At 41.8% G+C, this 18250-nt stretch overlaps 2 long non-coding RNA genes across 2 annotated transcripts; both read right to left on the minus strand.

The window, feature by feature from the left end:
* Positions 1 to 413: 413 nt before the first annotated feature.
* Positions 414 to 3961, minus strand: LOC133712858 (uncharacterized). Its single transcript, XR_009847632.1, has 3 exons — positions 2456 to 3961; positions 1706 to 1782; positions 414 to 679 (listed from the first exon to the last, which is right to left on the minus strand). It is a non-coding gene; the product is annotated as an uncharacterized LOC133712858 (long non-coding RNA).
* A 3536-nt stretch (positions 3962 to 7497) lies between these two features.
* On the minus strand, positions 7498 to 10663 carry LOC133712875 (uncharacterized). The gene is made up of 3 exons (XR_009847642.1): positions 9815 to 10663; positions 9065 to 9141; positions 7498 to 8038 (listed from the first exon to the last, which is right to left on the minus strand). It is a non-coding gene; the product is annotated as an uncharacterized LOC133712875 (long non-coding RNA).
* Positions 10664 to 18250: the final 7587 nt, after the last annotated feature.

Genomic DNA, 18250 nt, shown 5'->3' on the forward strand with positions numbered 1-18250 from the left:
CCTAATCCTATCGATGCAATTGTTGTGTTTGGTTTGACTCAGAGGATCCTAGCTAGACCTCGATGCGACTTAATTGATTGTTGGATTCTTTTTGAGTGATTGTTTTTATTGAATCATTATGAAAGATGTGTGCAGTAGAGTTGTTTATGGTTTTGAAAATAGTATTGGGTGACCAAGGTTCGATCCTTGGTGTTGTCGTTGGTTAAACAAAAAGAAAAGAAAACATGCACACCATCTTATTGATTTTATATTACAAAAAAAAAAAAAGGAAAACGAGGACTATGCTATGCTAAGCCTAGTCAGCAGCTCCGGATGGATTGAGGCTGAGCTCAAGAGAAACGTTAGAGCCACTGTTGTAACCGCCTGAGCCACCAGAATAGTAACCAAATACGTGTCACGCCCCGAATTTTGAATAATCAATTCAAATCCGAAACATGAATAATAACAAATTACAACTAACATCCTGAATTTTTTTCTCACAAACAACCACACTTCACAACTCTCAAATTTACAATAACCCAAATCCTCAAGTTATTTATTACAGCACACTCCCACCAAATCAAATTGTAATGCTCAAATGAGCTTAACTCGCCTCACTATTACAATTGCTGTAAAACTATAACCATTGCTCTAACCGCACGATCACCGTCCTGGTTCTCCTGTCCTGTAGGATTACCCGCTACACAATTTGAATAGTGTACCGGGAGTTGCAACAACACAAAACCCGGTAAGCTTTTTACAGCCAGTATGAGTAAACAAGAAAGAACTGTTGATTTATTAAATTACAATTCAAGTAAAATTCAACAGTATTACGTCTGCAAAGAGACATCAAACCACTCATGGAAAACCACAAGGAATACATTTTCACAATCCTCAAATCACAATACACCACACTGGTCCTGCAAACACCCAACCCACATAACACCACTCTGGTCCATCCCAATAACACGTTAGAGCTCTAACTGCCTCGTTACCTCTGACACCTTGGCCTAGGGTCAAGCAACGGCAAAAATACTTCGGTTAACACTATAACCGTCGCGCTTTGGACATCCCCATCCTCAGCACCATATACTTCGGTTAATAATAAACCGTCGCACTTTGGACATCCCCGTCCTCGGTACACAACTTCGGTTAATAATAAACCGTCGCACTTTGGACATCCCCGTCCTCAGTACACAACTTCGGTTAATAATAAACCGTCGCACTTTGGACATCCCCGTCCTCAGTACACAAACACTCCGGTTATCCATAACCGTCAAACTTCGGACACCTCGTCCTCAGAATCCTACATTCTCCAACTCTATACATACTCCAATGTAAATCATGAATATTAACAAGAACTCATCAATCATGATCATCACATATAAATATGATAAGTCAAATTTCAAACCATAATAAATAAATCATCACAATTCCACACTCTTCAATGTCACACCATTCCACATATAATCACGTAATTATATATATATATACGTAATCACCCACTCAGGAATGACCACTAATACCAACTATAGTTCACACAAGAAAATCATGAAATTCATTTTGTATAATTAAATCATTTTACTTACCTATGGACCGTAGTTGATCAAGTCCATATGATTTAAAACAAATATTTATTCCATAAATATTTTCACACAATTACTACAGAAAATAAAGTAATTAAAGGTACTCGGTTCGTAATATGAACCACGTGAGGTTTACTCACCTCTAAATTCCCGCTGCGTCTTCTTAACAGCTCAAAACAACGATCCGAAATCGTTCACCAATCAATCCATCAACCACCTAGTCAAACACGATCTTAACTTAGCAATCATTCATAAACCACACATATACAGAAATCCAACGGTCGGATCGAAATTATATGATGATCCAACGGTCGGATCCTCACGGATCGCCCTTAGGATCATCCTCCAATATTATCACGAAGATCCAACGGTCAGATCTTCTCGAATCATCCTTACAAACATCTCCACAAAATTATATGAAAATCTGACGGTCGGATTCTCACGAATCGCCTTCCGAATCACCATTTCTCAATTATACGAAGATCCAACGGTCGGATCTTCGCCCATGACCACACAAAGCCACTGGGACAGTCATAAGATCATCATAACAAAACTACAAGTCCATCTGACGGTCCTAACTTCACATATTACGAATCAAACGATCGAAATCGATCGAAACGTAAAAATTCATAACTTAATCATATGATATCCAAAAATTGCGTATAATATATCAAAATGATCGTATTGAAATATAGAATCTGAAAATGTACAGAAACCATATTTTTGATCCCCGGAGGTGGCCGGAAAGGGCCGCCGGAGTTAGTGGCAGAGCCGCCGCCGACCACCACCAATGGTGTCGGGGCCGGGCTGCTCTTCTTCCTCTCATCATGCTTAACAACTTTCATAACTAGCACGAAGTCTGAAAATGACCGGAAGGGGTCGAAAATTACCTTGAACAGTATGAAGGTGGCCGGAATTTTCCAGAAACCGGCGAGAAACTGCAGAAAACGGCGAGCTCCAATTCGACGTAAAAACGTCAATTTAAGGCTTCGATTCCTTCTGAAGAGTTGTTAAGAAACTCAAGAAGAACTCACTGGTTCAAGAAGTACAGAAAAATATGGTCTGTAGCTCGAGATATACCGATCGAAAGCTTCGGTGGTCGGAAAAATTCCAGAATTTTGCAGAATCCGGCAAGGCTTGATTTCGACGTCAAAACTTCAATTTCAGGCTTCGATTCCTTCTAGAGAGTTGTTCAGAAACTCAAGGTGAGTTTACCAGTTCAAGAATCACTCGAAACGAAGCTCCACAGCTTGAGATATCTGGATCGAAAGTTCCGTTCGATCTAGCTCGGGGTTGACTTCAGCAGCTGCTACGAGCCGCGCCGCCGTGCAAGGGTGCTTCTGGGAGTTTCAGAAGGTTGAGACGAACCTGAGGATGGAGTTTGGCAAGGATTGGTGGCTTGTAGCTCGAGTTATCAAGCTCGGGACCAAATCGGGTTAAACCGGCCTCGTGCTCCACCGCCGTGTACGGCTCACGAGACGGCCAAAAGATACCACCGGCAGCTGCGCAAGGAAGAGGTGAAGGCGTAGGACGTGGTCCGGTGTCATTTGGTGGTCTGTGGTGCTAGAGAGAGATTGGAGAAACCGTGCTCTGTTTGTTGCTGGGTTCGGCCGACAGAGAGAGTGAGAGTGTGAGTGAGAGAGAGGGAGAGTGTGAGTGTCGGTCGATCACAATCAACTCAATCAGTAACCCTACTAATTAAGCATAATCATTAAAGGTAAAGCATCAAAATCATGAAAGTAAAAGCAATGTTGTTTTGCTTTGATTAAAAGAAATGGGTTATTACAATCTACCCTCCTTAAAGGAATTTCGTCCCGAAATTCAAGTACCCAATTCCACAAAGAGCTGTGGATACTTCACTCTCATGTCAGACTCTAACTCCCATGATGCATTACCCTCGTCATGATGACTCCACAGCACCTTCACAAGATTAACCTCCTTCCTACAAAGCTTCTTCGTACACCTATCTAAGATACGAACAGTTCTAACCACAAAGGTCATATCCTAATGGTAACTAAATCAATTCATCACTTCACAAATCACCACAAGTTCTCCATAACAAGAAATCACAGGCTAGAGTTTAACTACCAACATTAGCCAAATCTCAAGCACACAAATCAATGTGCAAAAACATTGCTTCCCTAAATCAAGAATTTATAAAATCCAAACACTTCCACAACGTCTTCTTATTCATTATGGGCCACCTGGGCCTTCTTGTGGGCTCTGGGAGGGTCCACTAATCCGCGTTACTCCCAGTAATGATGGCTTGGGCTTGCCCAATCCTTGGGCTAAGCATTTGAACCGGCCATTTGGGCCGAAGGAACCGAACCATCCACATTTCGAACCGGCCCGAAACAATTTGGGTTTAACATTTGGGCCTACCATTCGGCCGAACAATTGGGCTTACTATTTGGGCCTACCAATCGGCCCACCAACTTTCAGCTCGACTACGGTATGAAATTGTACATACCGTATATACGTATGCATACCGTACAGACCGTATATATGTATGTATACCGTACAACTGTATATACGTATGCATACCGTACAGACCATATATACGTATGCATACCGTACAAACCGTATATGCGTCCGTATATCAAGCATATACGGGATCCAAAAATATTTGTAGGAGGTAAGGTTCGAACTCCAGACCCCCTAAACCAATGCTTCTCTCCCAACCACTGAAGCAAGAGCTGCTTTCATTAATAGAAGCACACGCGTTATATTTATTATGTCCTAAGCGAACATAAATAAAATATATCAGGAGGCAAGTCTCGAACTCCCGACCCTTTAAACCAATGCCTCGCTCCCAACCACTGAAGCAAGAGCTGCCTTCATTAATATATGCTCACGTGTTATATTTATTATGTCATAAGCGACATAAATAAAATAACGGGGGAGGCAAGGTTCGAAACCTCAACCTGCCGCACGAAACCTTTGTCCCCCAACCACTGGAGCACAAGCTGTGCTTAATATAATGTGTACAAATGTTATACTTATTATGTCATAAGCGAACATAATAATAATAAACGAGAGGCAAGGTTCGAACCTCTGACCTCTTGTACAAGAGCTTTGCTCTTCAACCACTAGAGCACCAGCTGCTCTCGTTACTATCCATGCAACTTCTTTTATTTATTCTATCATAAGCGATAGAATAACAACAAACTGTCGGTACACTCCACGTGCCACGACACGTCTCTTCCGTGATTTACGGAAAACAAATCACTTTCGGCTAAAGCTGTCTGCCACAGCGTCTCGAGATTCGGCCTGTCCTCTTACGCGCTCAACACGCGCCAACAGCTTTTCCGGGTTTCGGGGCGACTTTAATCCAACGCGTGGATTCAAATTCTGAGGTCGTTCATCCAACGGTGGAGATCTGCTCACCTTGTTCTATAAATAGGTGCATTCTGGAGATGCGACTGTTCACTCCAAAGGAAAAGAAATTTTCTTCCGAGCTCAAGCCTTTCTCTCTCAACTCTTCAGCCTTTCTCTTCTCAAATCCCCAGTTATTCACTCTCAGATCTTCAATCTTTTCCTCCAATTCTTCAATCCTTCTTTCTCAGATCTTTTCTTCCATTTGAAGATTCGATTTCATCTTTCCTCTGAGAATCTCAGATCTCCAATCACCAGTTCAACAACTCCAATCCTTCTAACAAAATCTCCCTCAAACACTAAACCATGTATTCCTCGATATTCACATCCTCTCACCCCATGACCCAAGAGCCACAAACTCTGCAACTAATGGAGCTCCAAACCCCGCAACAAATGGAACTACAACAACAGCAACCAACAGAGGAGGGAGGAAACACCCAAGCAGCCGGGAGTAGTGCCAACATGGATTTCTGGCGAAGCCGTACCAGATGGATTCCTACTCCAGAACAAATAAGAATCCTCAAGGATCTTTACTACGTCAAGGGATTTAAGTGCCCATCTACAGAGCACATTCACGAGATCTGCCTCCAGCTGAACCAGTATGGACATGTTGAGGGTAAGAACATTTACTTTTGGTTCCAGAACGTCAGGGCTCGAGAGAAGAAGATGAATAGGTGTAATCAGGCTGCTCCAGTGCCCATGGAAACTAGTTCTCTTGGTACTGGTGGATCCATTGATCTCAATTTTGGGTCCACTGGTTCTACTGGTGCAGGTGGATCCATCGACATCAATTTTGGGCCAGCTGGTGGATCCATTGACATCAATTTTGGGTCCACTAGTTCTACTGATGATGGTAGATCCATTGATCTCAACTTTGGTTCCACCTATTCTACTGGTAATGAAGGATTTCTTGATTTAAATTTTGTTTCATATTCTTTCTCACACTTCAACACTAATACCAGTACAACTCTTTTGGCACAACAGGAGGACAAACATCCCTGCAACAACGAGGAGGAGATCGCCAGGAGGTTCAAACTCTTCCTCTGTTCCCCGTGCACGGCGAGGACGTCTTTGGTAACCTGAAGACTACTTCCGAGGAAGGTAGCGCATTTGGTTACTATTCTGGTGGCTCAGGCGGTTACCACAGTGGCTCAAACGTTTCTCTTGAGCTCAGCCTCAACCCATCCGGAGCTGCTGACTAGGCTTAGTATAGAATAGTCCTCGTTTCCCTTTTTGTAATATAAAATCAATAAGATTGTGTGCATGTTTTCTTTTCTTTTTGTTTAACCAACAATAACACCAAGGATCGAACCTTGGTCACTCAATACTCTTTTCAAAACCATCGAGAACTCTGCTGCACACATCTTTCAAAATGATTTATCACAAACAATCATTCAAAACCTAGCAATCAATTAAGTCACACAGAGGTCAAGCTAGTATCCTCTGAGTCAAACCAAACACAATAATTTCGTCGCTAGAATTAGGGATAAATAAAGCTAAACACTTCCTGAGTTAGCTAGGAAAAACCAACATTTTTAGAGTTACACTTACAACTCTAAAAAAAATCTCGATCATTCCATCTATCAATTGCTTCAACAAGCAATATGTACCATCTTAGCATCCACTAATCGATACTGGTACAACACTCAGTATCTCACCCACGAATCACCTCACTGCTCATTTGGTGGTAAGTCAACATCTAGTGGGTCAAAATTCTGTGATTATAGCACTTCACACTAACCACGTCATAATCCATAATCTGTCCTCACAACAGTATCTAGCCTCACAACAATAGTCAGTGAAGCAGCACTCCACAATAATTTCCAATACCATCCGCAGACCTCAAACCACACCCCGACATTTAGCTAATATATAGTAGCTATCCTAAACACCAAACAACTGTGCATGAATGAATGCTCCATTATAACACAATTCCATCACTAAGCAACCAATAACTGCTAAGTATTCTTCAACTCAAAACATCTGCATATCCAACTAATGGAAAGTATCACAACTACTAGTCAAATACTCGTAACGACTTTAGATACAAGCATTGGTCAAACACCATGACCCCAACAACCAACGACTACAATGCACATAAGGATACTGTTTTTCGTGAAAACCATCCTCAATAACTCCACCAGAGTTTAATCCAAAGGTTCCCATTCCTCAAAGGTTATAACTCAAAGAAGCTACACAAACTCCACCACTTCACTTACAAAGTCAACCTATGCCATGATCACTTAACATACTACCCTTATTAAAGGTAACATAAGTATCTCCCAAATTACATCACTACACTCGAACACCAATATAGTCTTGAGAATTCTGTCTCATAATCTCTCACACTCCTATCATCTTGAGTTGGTGAGATCAATTCTCTTTTCAACTATTCCTAGGGTCTCAATCTCTTTCACCATTTCAACCCAAGAATAACATCCATCACATCAACTACAGGTAGACTAGGCAACTCAACCTCTAATGCCTCCACCTCATCCTCAACTGTCTCCATAGAAAGATCCTGTCCCTACATCAGACTCGACCTCTACCTCACCGACTCATCAGAGTTAAATCCAGAGGTTCCTATTCCTCGAAGATCACAACTCGCGGAAACTAAACTTATTCTAATACGAACTTAGTAGACAACTCTACCGTCCTACGGACTTACACGTTGTCTAGACCCCATACTAAGACATACCCAATGATTATACCAGTACCGAAGAGTATATGATGGGGATCCGCTGCAGACGGGCCATCACTCGGGAGGTACTGATTATCACCAAATATGTACCTTACGCTCTGATACCAAACTGTCACGCCCCGAATTTTGAATAATCAATTCAAATCCGAAACATGAATAATAACAAATTACAACTAACATCCTGAATTTTTTTCTCACAAACAACCACACTTCACAACTCTCAAATTTACAATAACCCAAATCCTCAAGTTATTTATTACAGCACACTCCCACCAAATCAAATTGTAATGCTCAAATGAGCTTAACTCGCCTCACTATTACAATTGCTGTAAAACTATAACCATTGCTCTAACCGCACGATCACCGTCCTGGTTCTCCTGTCCTGTAGGATTACCCGCTACACAATTTGAATAGTGTACCGGGAGTTGCAACAACACAAAACCCGGTAAGCTTTTTACAGCCAGTATGAGTAAACAAGAAAGAACTGTTGATTTATTAAATTACAATTCAAGTAAAATTCAACAGTATTACGTCTGCAAAGAGACATCAAACCACTCATGGAAAACCACAAGGAATACATTTTCACAATCCTCAAATCACAATACACCACACTGGTCCTGCAAACACCCAACCCACATAACACCACTCTGGTCCATCCCAATAACACGTTAGAGCTCTAACTGCCTCGTTACCTCTGACACCTTGGCCTAGGGTCAAGCAACGGCAAAAATACTTCGGTTAACACTATAACCGTCGCGCTTTGGACATCCCCATCCTCAGCACCATATACTTCGGTTAATAATAAACCGTCGCACTTTGGACATCCCCGTCCTCGGTACACAACTTCGGTTAATAATAAACCGTCGCACTTTGGACATCCCCGTCCTCAGTACACAACTTCGGTTAATAATAAACCGTCGCACTTTGGACATCCCCGTCCTCAGTACACAAACACTCCGGTTATCCATAACCGTCAAACTTCGGACACCTCGTCCTCAGAATCCTACATTCTCCAACTCTATACATACTCCAATGTAAATCATGAATATTAACAAGAACTCATCAATCATGATCATCACATATAAATATGATAAGTCAAATTTCAAACCATAATAAATAAATCATCACAATTCCACACTCTTCAATGTCACACCATTCCACATATAATCACGTAATTATATATATATATACGTAATCACCCACTCAGGAATGACCACTAATACCAACTATAGTTCACACAAGAAAATCATGAAATTCATTTTGTATAATTAAATCATTTTACTTACCTATGGACCGTAGTTGATCAAGTCCATATGATTTAAAACAAATATTTATTCCATAAATATTTTCACACAATTACTACAGAAAATAAAGTAATTAAAGGTACTCGGTTCGTAATATGAACCACGTGAGGTTTACTCACCTCTAAATTCCCGCTGCGTCTTCTTAACAGCTCAAAACAACGATCCGAAATCGTTCACCAATCAATCCATCAACCACCTAGTCAAACACGATCTTAACTTAGCAATCATTCATAAACCACACATATACAGAAATCCAACGGTCGGATCGAAATTATATGATGATCCAACGGTCGGATCCTCACGGATCGCCCTTAGGATCATCCTCCAATATTATCACGAAGATCCAACGGTCAGATCTTCTCGAATCATCCTTACAAACATCTCCACAAAATTATATGAAAATCTGACGGTCGGATTCTCACGAATCGCCTTCCGAATCACCATTTCTCAATTATACGAAGATCCAACGGTCGGATCTTCGCCCATGACCACACAAAGCCACTGGGACAGTCATAAGATCATCATAACAAAACTACAAGTCCATCTGACGGTCCTAACTTCACATATTACGAATCAAACGATCGAAATCGATCGAAACGTAAAAATTCATAACTTAATCATATGATATCCAAAAATTGCGTATAATATATCAAAATGATCGTATTGAAATATAGAATCTGAAAATGTACAGAAACCATATTTTTGATCCCCGGAGGTGGCCGGAAAGGGCCGCCGGAGTTAGTGGCAGAGCCGCCGCCGACCACCACCAATGGTGTCGGGGCCGGGCTGCTCTTCTTCCTCTCATCATGCTTAACAACTTTCATAACTAGCACGAAGTCTGAAAATGACCGGAAGGGGTCGAAAATTACCTTGAACAGTATGAAGGTGGCCGGAATTTTCCAGAAACCGGCGAGAAACTGCAGAAAACGGCGAGCTCCAATTCGACGTAAAAACGTCAATTTAAGGCTTCGATTCCTTCTGAAGAGTTGTTAAGAAACTCAAGAAGAACTCACTGGTTCAAGAAGTACAGAAAAATATGGTCTGTAGCTCGAGATATACCGATCGAAAGCTTCGGTGGTCGGAAAAATTCCAGAATTTTGCAGAATCCGGCAAGGCTTGATTTCGACGTCAAAACTTCAATTTCAGGCTTCGATTCCTTCTAGAGAGTTGTTCAGAAACTCAAGGTGAGTTTACCAGTTCAAGAATCACTCGAAACGAAGCTCCACAGCTTGAGATATCTGGATCGAAAGTTCCGTTCGATCTAGCTCGGGGTTGACTTCAGCAGCTGCTACGAGCCGCGCCGCCGTGCAAGGGTGCTTCTGGGAGTTTCAGAAGGTTGAGACGAACCTGAGGATGGAGTTTGGCAAGGATTGGTGGCTTGTAGCTCGAGTTATCAAGCTCGGGACCAAATCGGGTTAAACCGGCCTCGTGCTCCACCGCCGTGTACGGCTCACGAGACGGCCAAAAGATACCACCGGCAGCTGCGCAAGGAAGAGGTGAAGGCGTAGGACGTGGTCCGGTGTCATTTGGTGGTCTGTGGTGCTAGAGAGAGATTGGAGAAACCGTGCTCTGTTTGTTGCTGGGTTCGGCCGACAGAGAGAGTGAGAGTGTGAGTGAGAGAGAGGGAGAGTGTGAGTGTCGGTCGATCACAATCAACTCAATCAGTAACCCTACTAATTAAGCATAATCATTAAAGGTAAAGCATCAAAATCATGAAAGTAAAAGCAATGTTGTTTTGCTTTGATTAAAAGAAATGGGTTATTACAATACGCTACCTTCCTCGGATGTAGTCTTCGGGTTACCAAAGACGTCCTCGCCATGCACGGGGAACAGAGGAAGAGTTTCAACCTCCTGGTGATCTCCTCCTCGTTGTTGCAGGGATGTTCGTCCTCCTGTTGTGCCAAAAGAGTTGTACTGGTATTAGTATTGAAGGGTGAGGAAGAATATGAAACAAAATTTAAATCAAGAAATCCTTCATTACCAGTAGAATAGGTGGAACCAAAGTTGAGATCAATGGATCTACCATCATCAGTAGAACTAGTGGACCCAAAATTGATGTCAATGGATCCACCAGCTGGCCCAAAATTGATGTCGATGGATCCACCAGCACCAGTAGAACCAGTGGACCCAAAATTGAGATCAATGGATCTACCAGTACCAAGAGAACTAGTTCCCATGGGCACTGGAGCAGCCTGATTACACCTATTCATCTGCTTCTCTCGAGCCCTGACGTTCTGGAACCAAAAGTAAATGTTCTTACCCTCAACATGTCCATACTGGTTCAGCTGGAGGCAGATCTCGTGAATGTGCTCTGTAGATGGGCACTTAAATCCCTTGACGTAGTAAAGATCCTTGAGGATTCTTATTTGTTCTGGAGTAGGAATCCATCTGGTACGGCTTCGCCAGAAATCCATGTTGGCACTACTTCCAGCTGCTTGGGTGTTTCCTCCCTCCTCTGTTGGTTGCTGTTGTTGTGGTTCCATTTGTTGCGGGGTTTGGAGCTCCATTAGTTGCAGAGTTCGTGGCTCTTGGGTCATGGAGTGAGAGGATGTGAAAATCGAGGAATACATGGTTTAGTGTTTGAGGGAGATTTTGTTAGAAGGATTGGAGTTGTTGAACTGGTGATTGGAGATCTGAGATTCTCAGAGGAAAGATGAGATCGAATCTTCAAATGGAAGAAAAGATCTGAGAAAGAAGGATTGAAGATTTGGAGGAAAAGATTGAAGATCTGAAAGTTCAGAGGAAAGATGGGATTGAATCAACTAGATGGGAGAGAAGATCAGAAGAGAAGGATCGAAATTGATGAAGAAAGGATTTGAGAAGAGAAAGGCTGAAGAGTTGAGAGAGAAAGACTTGAGCTCGGAAGAAAATTTCTTTTCTTTTGGAGTGAACAGTTTTTCTCCAGAATGCACCTATTTATAGAACAAGGTGAGCAGATCTCCACCGTTGGATGAACGATCTCAGAATTTGAATCCACGCGTTGGATTAAAGTCATCCGAAAACCCGGAAAAGTTGTTGGCGCGTGGAGAGCGTGTAAGGGGACAGGCCGAACCTCGAGATGCTGTGGCAGACAGCTTTAGCCGAAAGCAGATTTGACTGCCGTAAATCACGGAAGGGATAAGCCGTGACACAAGTGGGCCGTACTTGGGCCTGTCTCGGATCAAGGCATCACTGTAGCTGTGGGTGGAGGCCTGATGGGCCGAGTTTCAGAAACAGTTTTGGACATGATGGGCCGAGTTTCTGAAACAGTTTTGGATGAGTTGGGCCGGATTTCTGTAACAGTTTTGGATACGTTGGGCTGGGTTTCTGCAACAGTCTTGGATGTTTTGGGCCGAATTGTTGAAACAGTTGAAACAGTTGGTTTAAATAAAAGGATTGGTATGGATAATAACGTGAGCAGCCGTGCTCGAGTGGTTGAGTGTACAGTTCGTGTACAAGAGGTCTGAGGTTCGAACCTCGCCTCTCGTTTATTTTTATTATGTTCGTTTATGACCTAATAAGTATAAAATTTGTACACATTATATTAAGCACAGCTTGTGCTCCAGTGGTTAGGGGACAAAGGTTTCGTGCGGCAGGTTGAGGTTTCGAACCTTGCCTTCCCCGTTATTTTATTTATGTCACTTATGACATAATAAATATAACACGTGAGCATATATTAATGAAGGCAGCTCTTGCTTCAGTGGTTGGGAGCAAAACCTTCGTGTTTGAGGTCGGGAGTTCGAACCCTACCTCTTACAAATATTTTTGGGTCTCGTATATGCTTGATATACGGACGTATATACGGTATGTACGGTATACATACGTATATACGGTCTGTACGGTATGTATACTTATATACAGTTGTACAGTATGCATACGTATATATGGTCTGTACGGTATGCATACGAATATACAGTTGTACGGTATGCATACGTATATACGATCTGTACGGTATGCATACGTATATACGGTATGTACAATTTCATACCGTAGCCGAGCTGGAAGTTGGTGGGCCAAATAGTAAGCCCAAATAGTAAGCTCGAATAGTAGGCCCAAATGTTAAACCCAAAATGGTTTGGGCCGGTTCGAAATGTGGATGGTCCGATTTCTTCAGGCCCAATTGGCCAGCCCTAGTGCTTAGTCCAAGGATTGAGCAAGCCCAAGTCATCATCATTGGGTGACATAATTTATTGGCGTGCTTTTGGGGATGATTTGTTTTGAGTAATGCATCTCTATGGTTGTGAAGAGTGGTGCATGCTTAAGTTTTACTATGGAGATTTACCGTGATGCTAATTGAGTAGCGAAACACTTTGTGGGAGTGTTTACTGTGCTTGTATGCCAGTACAGAGTGAAGATCTATGTGATGATCTATGTGAAGATCTATGTGAGGATCTATGAGATGATCCATGTGACGATTTTGTGTATGTGATGTGGAGTGTTGTTGAGCAGTTGTTGTGTGAGTTTACGTTTGTGATGAAAGGATTTAGTGGCCATAGGAATGTATTTTTATACAAAGGATTGAGGCTTTGTAGATTACTACAGATTTGGAAAAGATGGAGATTCTATAGTTAGGTCAACCTTAATCGAGAGGAATTGACTTACGCTTAAATTTCGGGACGAAATTTCTTTAAGGAGGGTAGATTGTAATACCCCGGAAAAAAATCCAAATTAAATTCCGTGGATTTTTAGAAATGATTTCACGATAGTAGGAGCGAGTACGAAGCTTGGAGAAGTTGTGGAATTAGTTCGAACGATTTTATTTTCGAAAACGAACGTTTTTAGGGGGTCAACAAAGTTGACTTTTTATACGTTCAAAATTTGGGAAAACTTCCTTCATGAAAGTTGTAGAGCTCGTCGATACGAGTTCGTGGACATGTGGAACGCATTATTCGGAGTTCGTATGATTAAGTTATGAATATTTGAAAATTGGGAATTTTCTATAAATAGGAAAAATTTCTGATTTATTCATTAAGGACGAAACTTTTCTGTTTTTGCGGAATAGTCCCCCGGACTCTCTCTCTCTCTCGATCGAAAACCCTCAGACCCGGCGGGTCGAGCTCGACCCGACCCGGCTTTTTCACCACCCTCCGGCCACCTCCAGCTCAGGACCCGGCGCCTGCCGAACTCGCCGCCGCACGCCCAGTCGCCTTGTGGTGTCATCTTGCTCCGCCGCTGCCCCCAGAAGTGGATCGAAGCCCCCCCGAAGCTAGAACCCGACCTGACCGGAAAACCACTTTTCCGGCGTTGCATGGGCCGATCGTTCCCATTTTCGTGATCTCCTCTTCATGCTGATCATCCCCATGTAAGCCTTTCATCAAGATTTTGTGTATAGAACGCTAGATCATGGTTTGACTTTTTCGACGTCCCTGATTTAATCTGAAATCTGATCAGACGCACGAGATTAATCCAACTTCAACGCTTGATCTAGGACGATCTAGGCCAAACCAGACTTAGCTCCAGGTATGAAAGTCGACCACCCTTTCATTTTGAACCAGTTTGTAGTTGGTCACTTTGCCATCTGAGGTGGTTGACCGGCGTTGACCGCCGCGTTGACCGCCCACTGACCACCGCTTGTGGCGGCGCATCAGACCATATTTCGAGTTTTCATTATCTAGGCGATGATCTATGCATCCATACGAGCGTTTTGATATATAACATGGTCATGTTAGAAAAAGTTGATAAATAGTGGATTTACGTTTTGACGTTACTATTTAACGTTTTTACGTTTATCTTCGGTTTACGATCTGTGAAGATCTGACCATCGGTTTTGCTTCAATTTTGGATATGTTGATCGTATGACTGTCCCGGTGACTTTGTGAGGTCACGGGCGAAGATCCGACCGTTGGATCTTCGTATAATTGAGAAATAGTGATTCGGAAGGCGATTCGTGAGAATCTGACCGTCGGATTTTCATATAATTTTATGGAGATGTTTGTTAGAGTGATTCAAGAAGATCTGAGTCTTCGTGATAATTTTGGAGGATGATCCTAAAGGCGATCCGTGAGGATCCGACCGTTGGATCATCATTAAATTCAGATCCGACCGTTGGATCATCGTATAATTTCGATCTGACCGTTGGATCATCATTAAAATTAGAATCCGACCGTGGGTTTCCGTATATGTGTGCTTTTGAGTTGTTGGCTAAGTTAAGATCATTATTGGATTAGGTGATCGATGGATTTATTTGGCGGACGATTCGTGAGATTGTTAATGGAGCTGTTAAGAAGACGCAGCTGGATTAGAGGTGAGTAAACCTCACGTGGTTCATATTACGAACCCAATATAATTAATTGCTTTATTTTGCAATCATATGAACTATAGTTGGTATTAATGGGCATTCCTGTGTGAATGTCTATCTATATATATATTATTTATGTGAAATAATATGTATTGTTGAAATTGTGAGATATTATGTACTGTTATGGTTGTGTTGAGTTTATTGTTGAAAAGCAACAATATTGTGAGAGGTATTAAATTTATTGTTGAGAAACAATAAATTGTTGATTTGTTGAGATATATTGATCTGTGGAGATCAATAGGTCACGGGGGTGACCATGGCATCTATTAGTGAACCACGCCCTTGTACCGGGTAGGTGGAAACTAATAGCATTAAATCGTGAACCACGCCCTCGCGCCGGGTAGGTGGAAACGATCAGTTAGAGCTCTAGTCTGTCTGCCAAATGTTGAGTGATCTTATGAGGGTAACGGGGAGTGACTCATAAGTGTATAATATTTATATATATATATATTTATATATATAAGAGAGTGAGAAAGTGAAGTGGTTTTGTGGTGATCATTGTAATTGTGATGTTTCTACATTTCTATACTTGAGTTAAAGGAAATGTATTTTATTAAATCAACAGTTCTTTCTTGTTTACTCATACTGGCTGTAAAAAGCTTACCGGGTTTTGTGTTGTTGCAACTCCCGGTACACTATTCAAATTGTGTAGCGGGTAATCCTACAGGACAGGAGAACCAGGACGGTGATCGTGCGGTTAGAGCAATTGTTAGAGTTTTACAGCAATTGTACGTTGTGAGGTGTGTTATGCTCATTTGAGCTTTACAATATTGCTTGTGAGAGTGAATTGTAATAATGAACTCGAAGTTTCGAGATTTGGATTTTGTAATTGTAATTATTCATGTTTCGGATTTGAATTTATTATTCAAAATTCGGGGCGTGACAAAATGTGTGCCCAATGACCGGACACTCCACATCGGGAACATACGTACATCTCTGTGCTCAGACTCTATTAATTAAGGAGCTTTGAAAGCATCATTAGGATGGCTCTTAGTGTTGGTGGCGCCACCAACATGGCCAGAGGAGTTGCCTCTCTCTCTCTTTCCACGTTGACCTCTTCGGTTCCGTGTCCACCTATTTTGGCTGTTAACTTCCTCATTAGAGCGAGAATATGGACAAGAAATTCCAGAATTGTCCCTAGATTTAGGGTTTCTCTCTTGGGGCCCTCCCTTAAGGGCGCGCCTATAATTGGACTCCGGAATATGCTCTATTTCCACGGATCTCAAATTATAGTTCTTCACAAGGATGTTGTCATGCTTTTCAGCGACATTCATAGCGATCATCTAGTGAATCTTCAAACTTTATTACCAACTGCTTCTTGGCATATGAAATCTCGGCTTCGGACATCAACAGGTCTCTCATATTACTCATGGAATATGTGCTTCACTCTCACAGCTCCATTAGCCCAAACAAACAAGAGTGAGTATTTAGTTCATTATGAAGTTTTTTCTATGATATATAGTACTTGTTAATTGAATATCATATGTGTATTATGATTGATCGGCGCCAAAAATTTTTGTTTCTTCCCTTCTTGTTATGTGCTTCATGTATTCAATTATCCTCTAAATTCCCATTTATTACATGACGAATAGCTCCAAATTATTTGCTTCCCAAAGTCATGCAGATTGGTCAAGCATATACATCCACACCTTAAAGTTCATTTGTTCCAAGCTACCGCTTTTCTGGACAATATGCATGGTTCCAAGCTAGCCATAGCTTCAGAACACTTTAGAACATAAGGAGTATTTTCTAATTTAAGGGTGGCTTTTTATTTGGGCACCCTGCAATAACAATTAGTCAGTAGTAGCAGCTATCTAGTTTGAATAAGACCTGAAGAATTGAGTTCATTTTTGGGGCATGAGAACATAGATATCATATATATGGATAAAAAGTCTGTATGCAAGAAGAATACAAACCCTTTATATGTTCGCCTATTTTTATGTTTGTTTTGAACCTCTTGAGAATAATTCTTAGACATCTATTTCTCTTATTTTCCAAGTATATATGACAGCATGATATAGTATATTCTTCAATATGTATACGTAGTATAAAGTTGAGCAGTCTTAAGAAAGATATTGTATCTGTATCCTGCATCATGATTCATGAATATACATGTTCTTTGATATGATACACAAGCCATCTCTCTCTTCCGGCCACTTGGGGACGAACGATTAGCACCATTCGACTCCTCTACTCCTAACCAACCTCCCTACAGTGGTGGATCACGACATCGAGGCCGAAAAACGAAGGAACGAGGCGAGGAACCTCACGGGGCCAATTTCGGTCAACGCCCTGTTCTCCGGATTCTGGCCACCAAAATCGTCCAAACTTCTGCCAAACTTGGCCGATCAGAAGCGGTTTGAGACGCAGATCATCCTCCCCAAAGCTTTTGCCGAGAATCGAAACGTGGAGGAGGAACTGACGGTTAGAAGCTACGGGTCACTATTCACGAATCGGGTTCAAGCTTCTCCTTAATTGTTGAGGTACTTCTAGTTATTTTATGGATTTGTTGTAGTTAAGAAAGTTGTTCGTATCGTTGAGATGAAGCTGCTGCCAAAATTTGGTGGCCATTGGAGCTGGTGGAGGTGGTGGTGGCACCTCCACTGTGGGCAGTAGTGGCGGCGCGCAGGGCAGCTTTTTTAATTTCGATTATTTTTGCTAGTTAAATTCTATATTTGTTGTAGAGGTTGAATATGTGATTTTGGTGAATTTTGGTGAAGTTTGGGATTGATTGCGAATTTTCGAAGTTTGGAGTTTCGGATGTCGATTTGTGGGAATCCGACCTTCAGATTTCCCTTGTTTCCGATATGGAATACCTTAATCGACATATTGATATTAGTAGTGAAGTTTGGCTTGAATCCAGAAAGAAATGGAGAATTTGGTTTACGTAGGGTTTTCGAGATTCATTATAGAATCATATTTATTTGTCAAATTGTTGTTTACTGAATACAATTGTGTATAGGATGAGGTACTGACTCATCGCTCGACGAGGATCCTTACGCTTGGGTACCACATTAGCCGTATACTG

Source organism: Rosa rugosa, chromosome 5, assembly GCF_958449725.1.
Source record: "Rosa rugosa chromosome 5, drRosRugo1.1, whole genome shotgun sequence".
NCBI lineage: Eukaryota > Viridiplantae > Streptophyta > Magnoliopsida > Rosales > Rosaceae > Rosa > Rosa rugosa.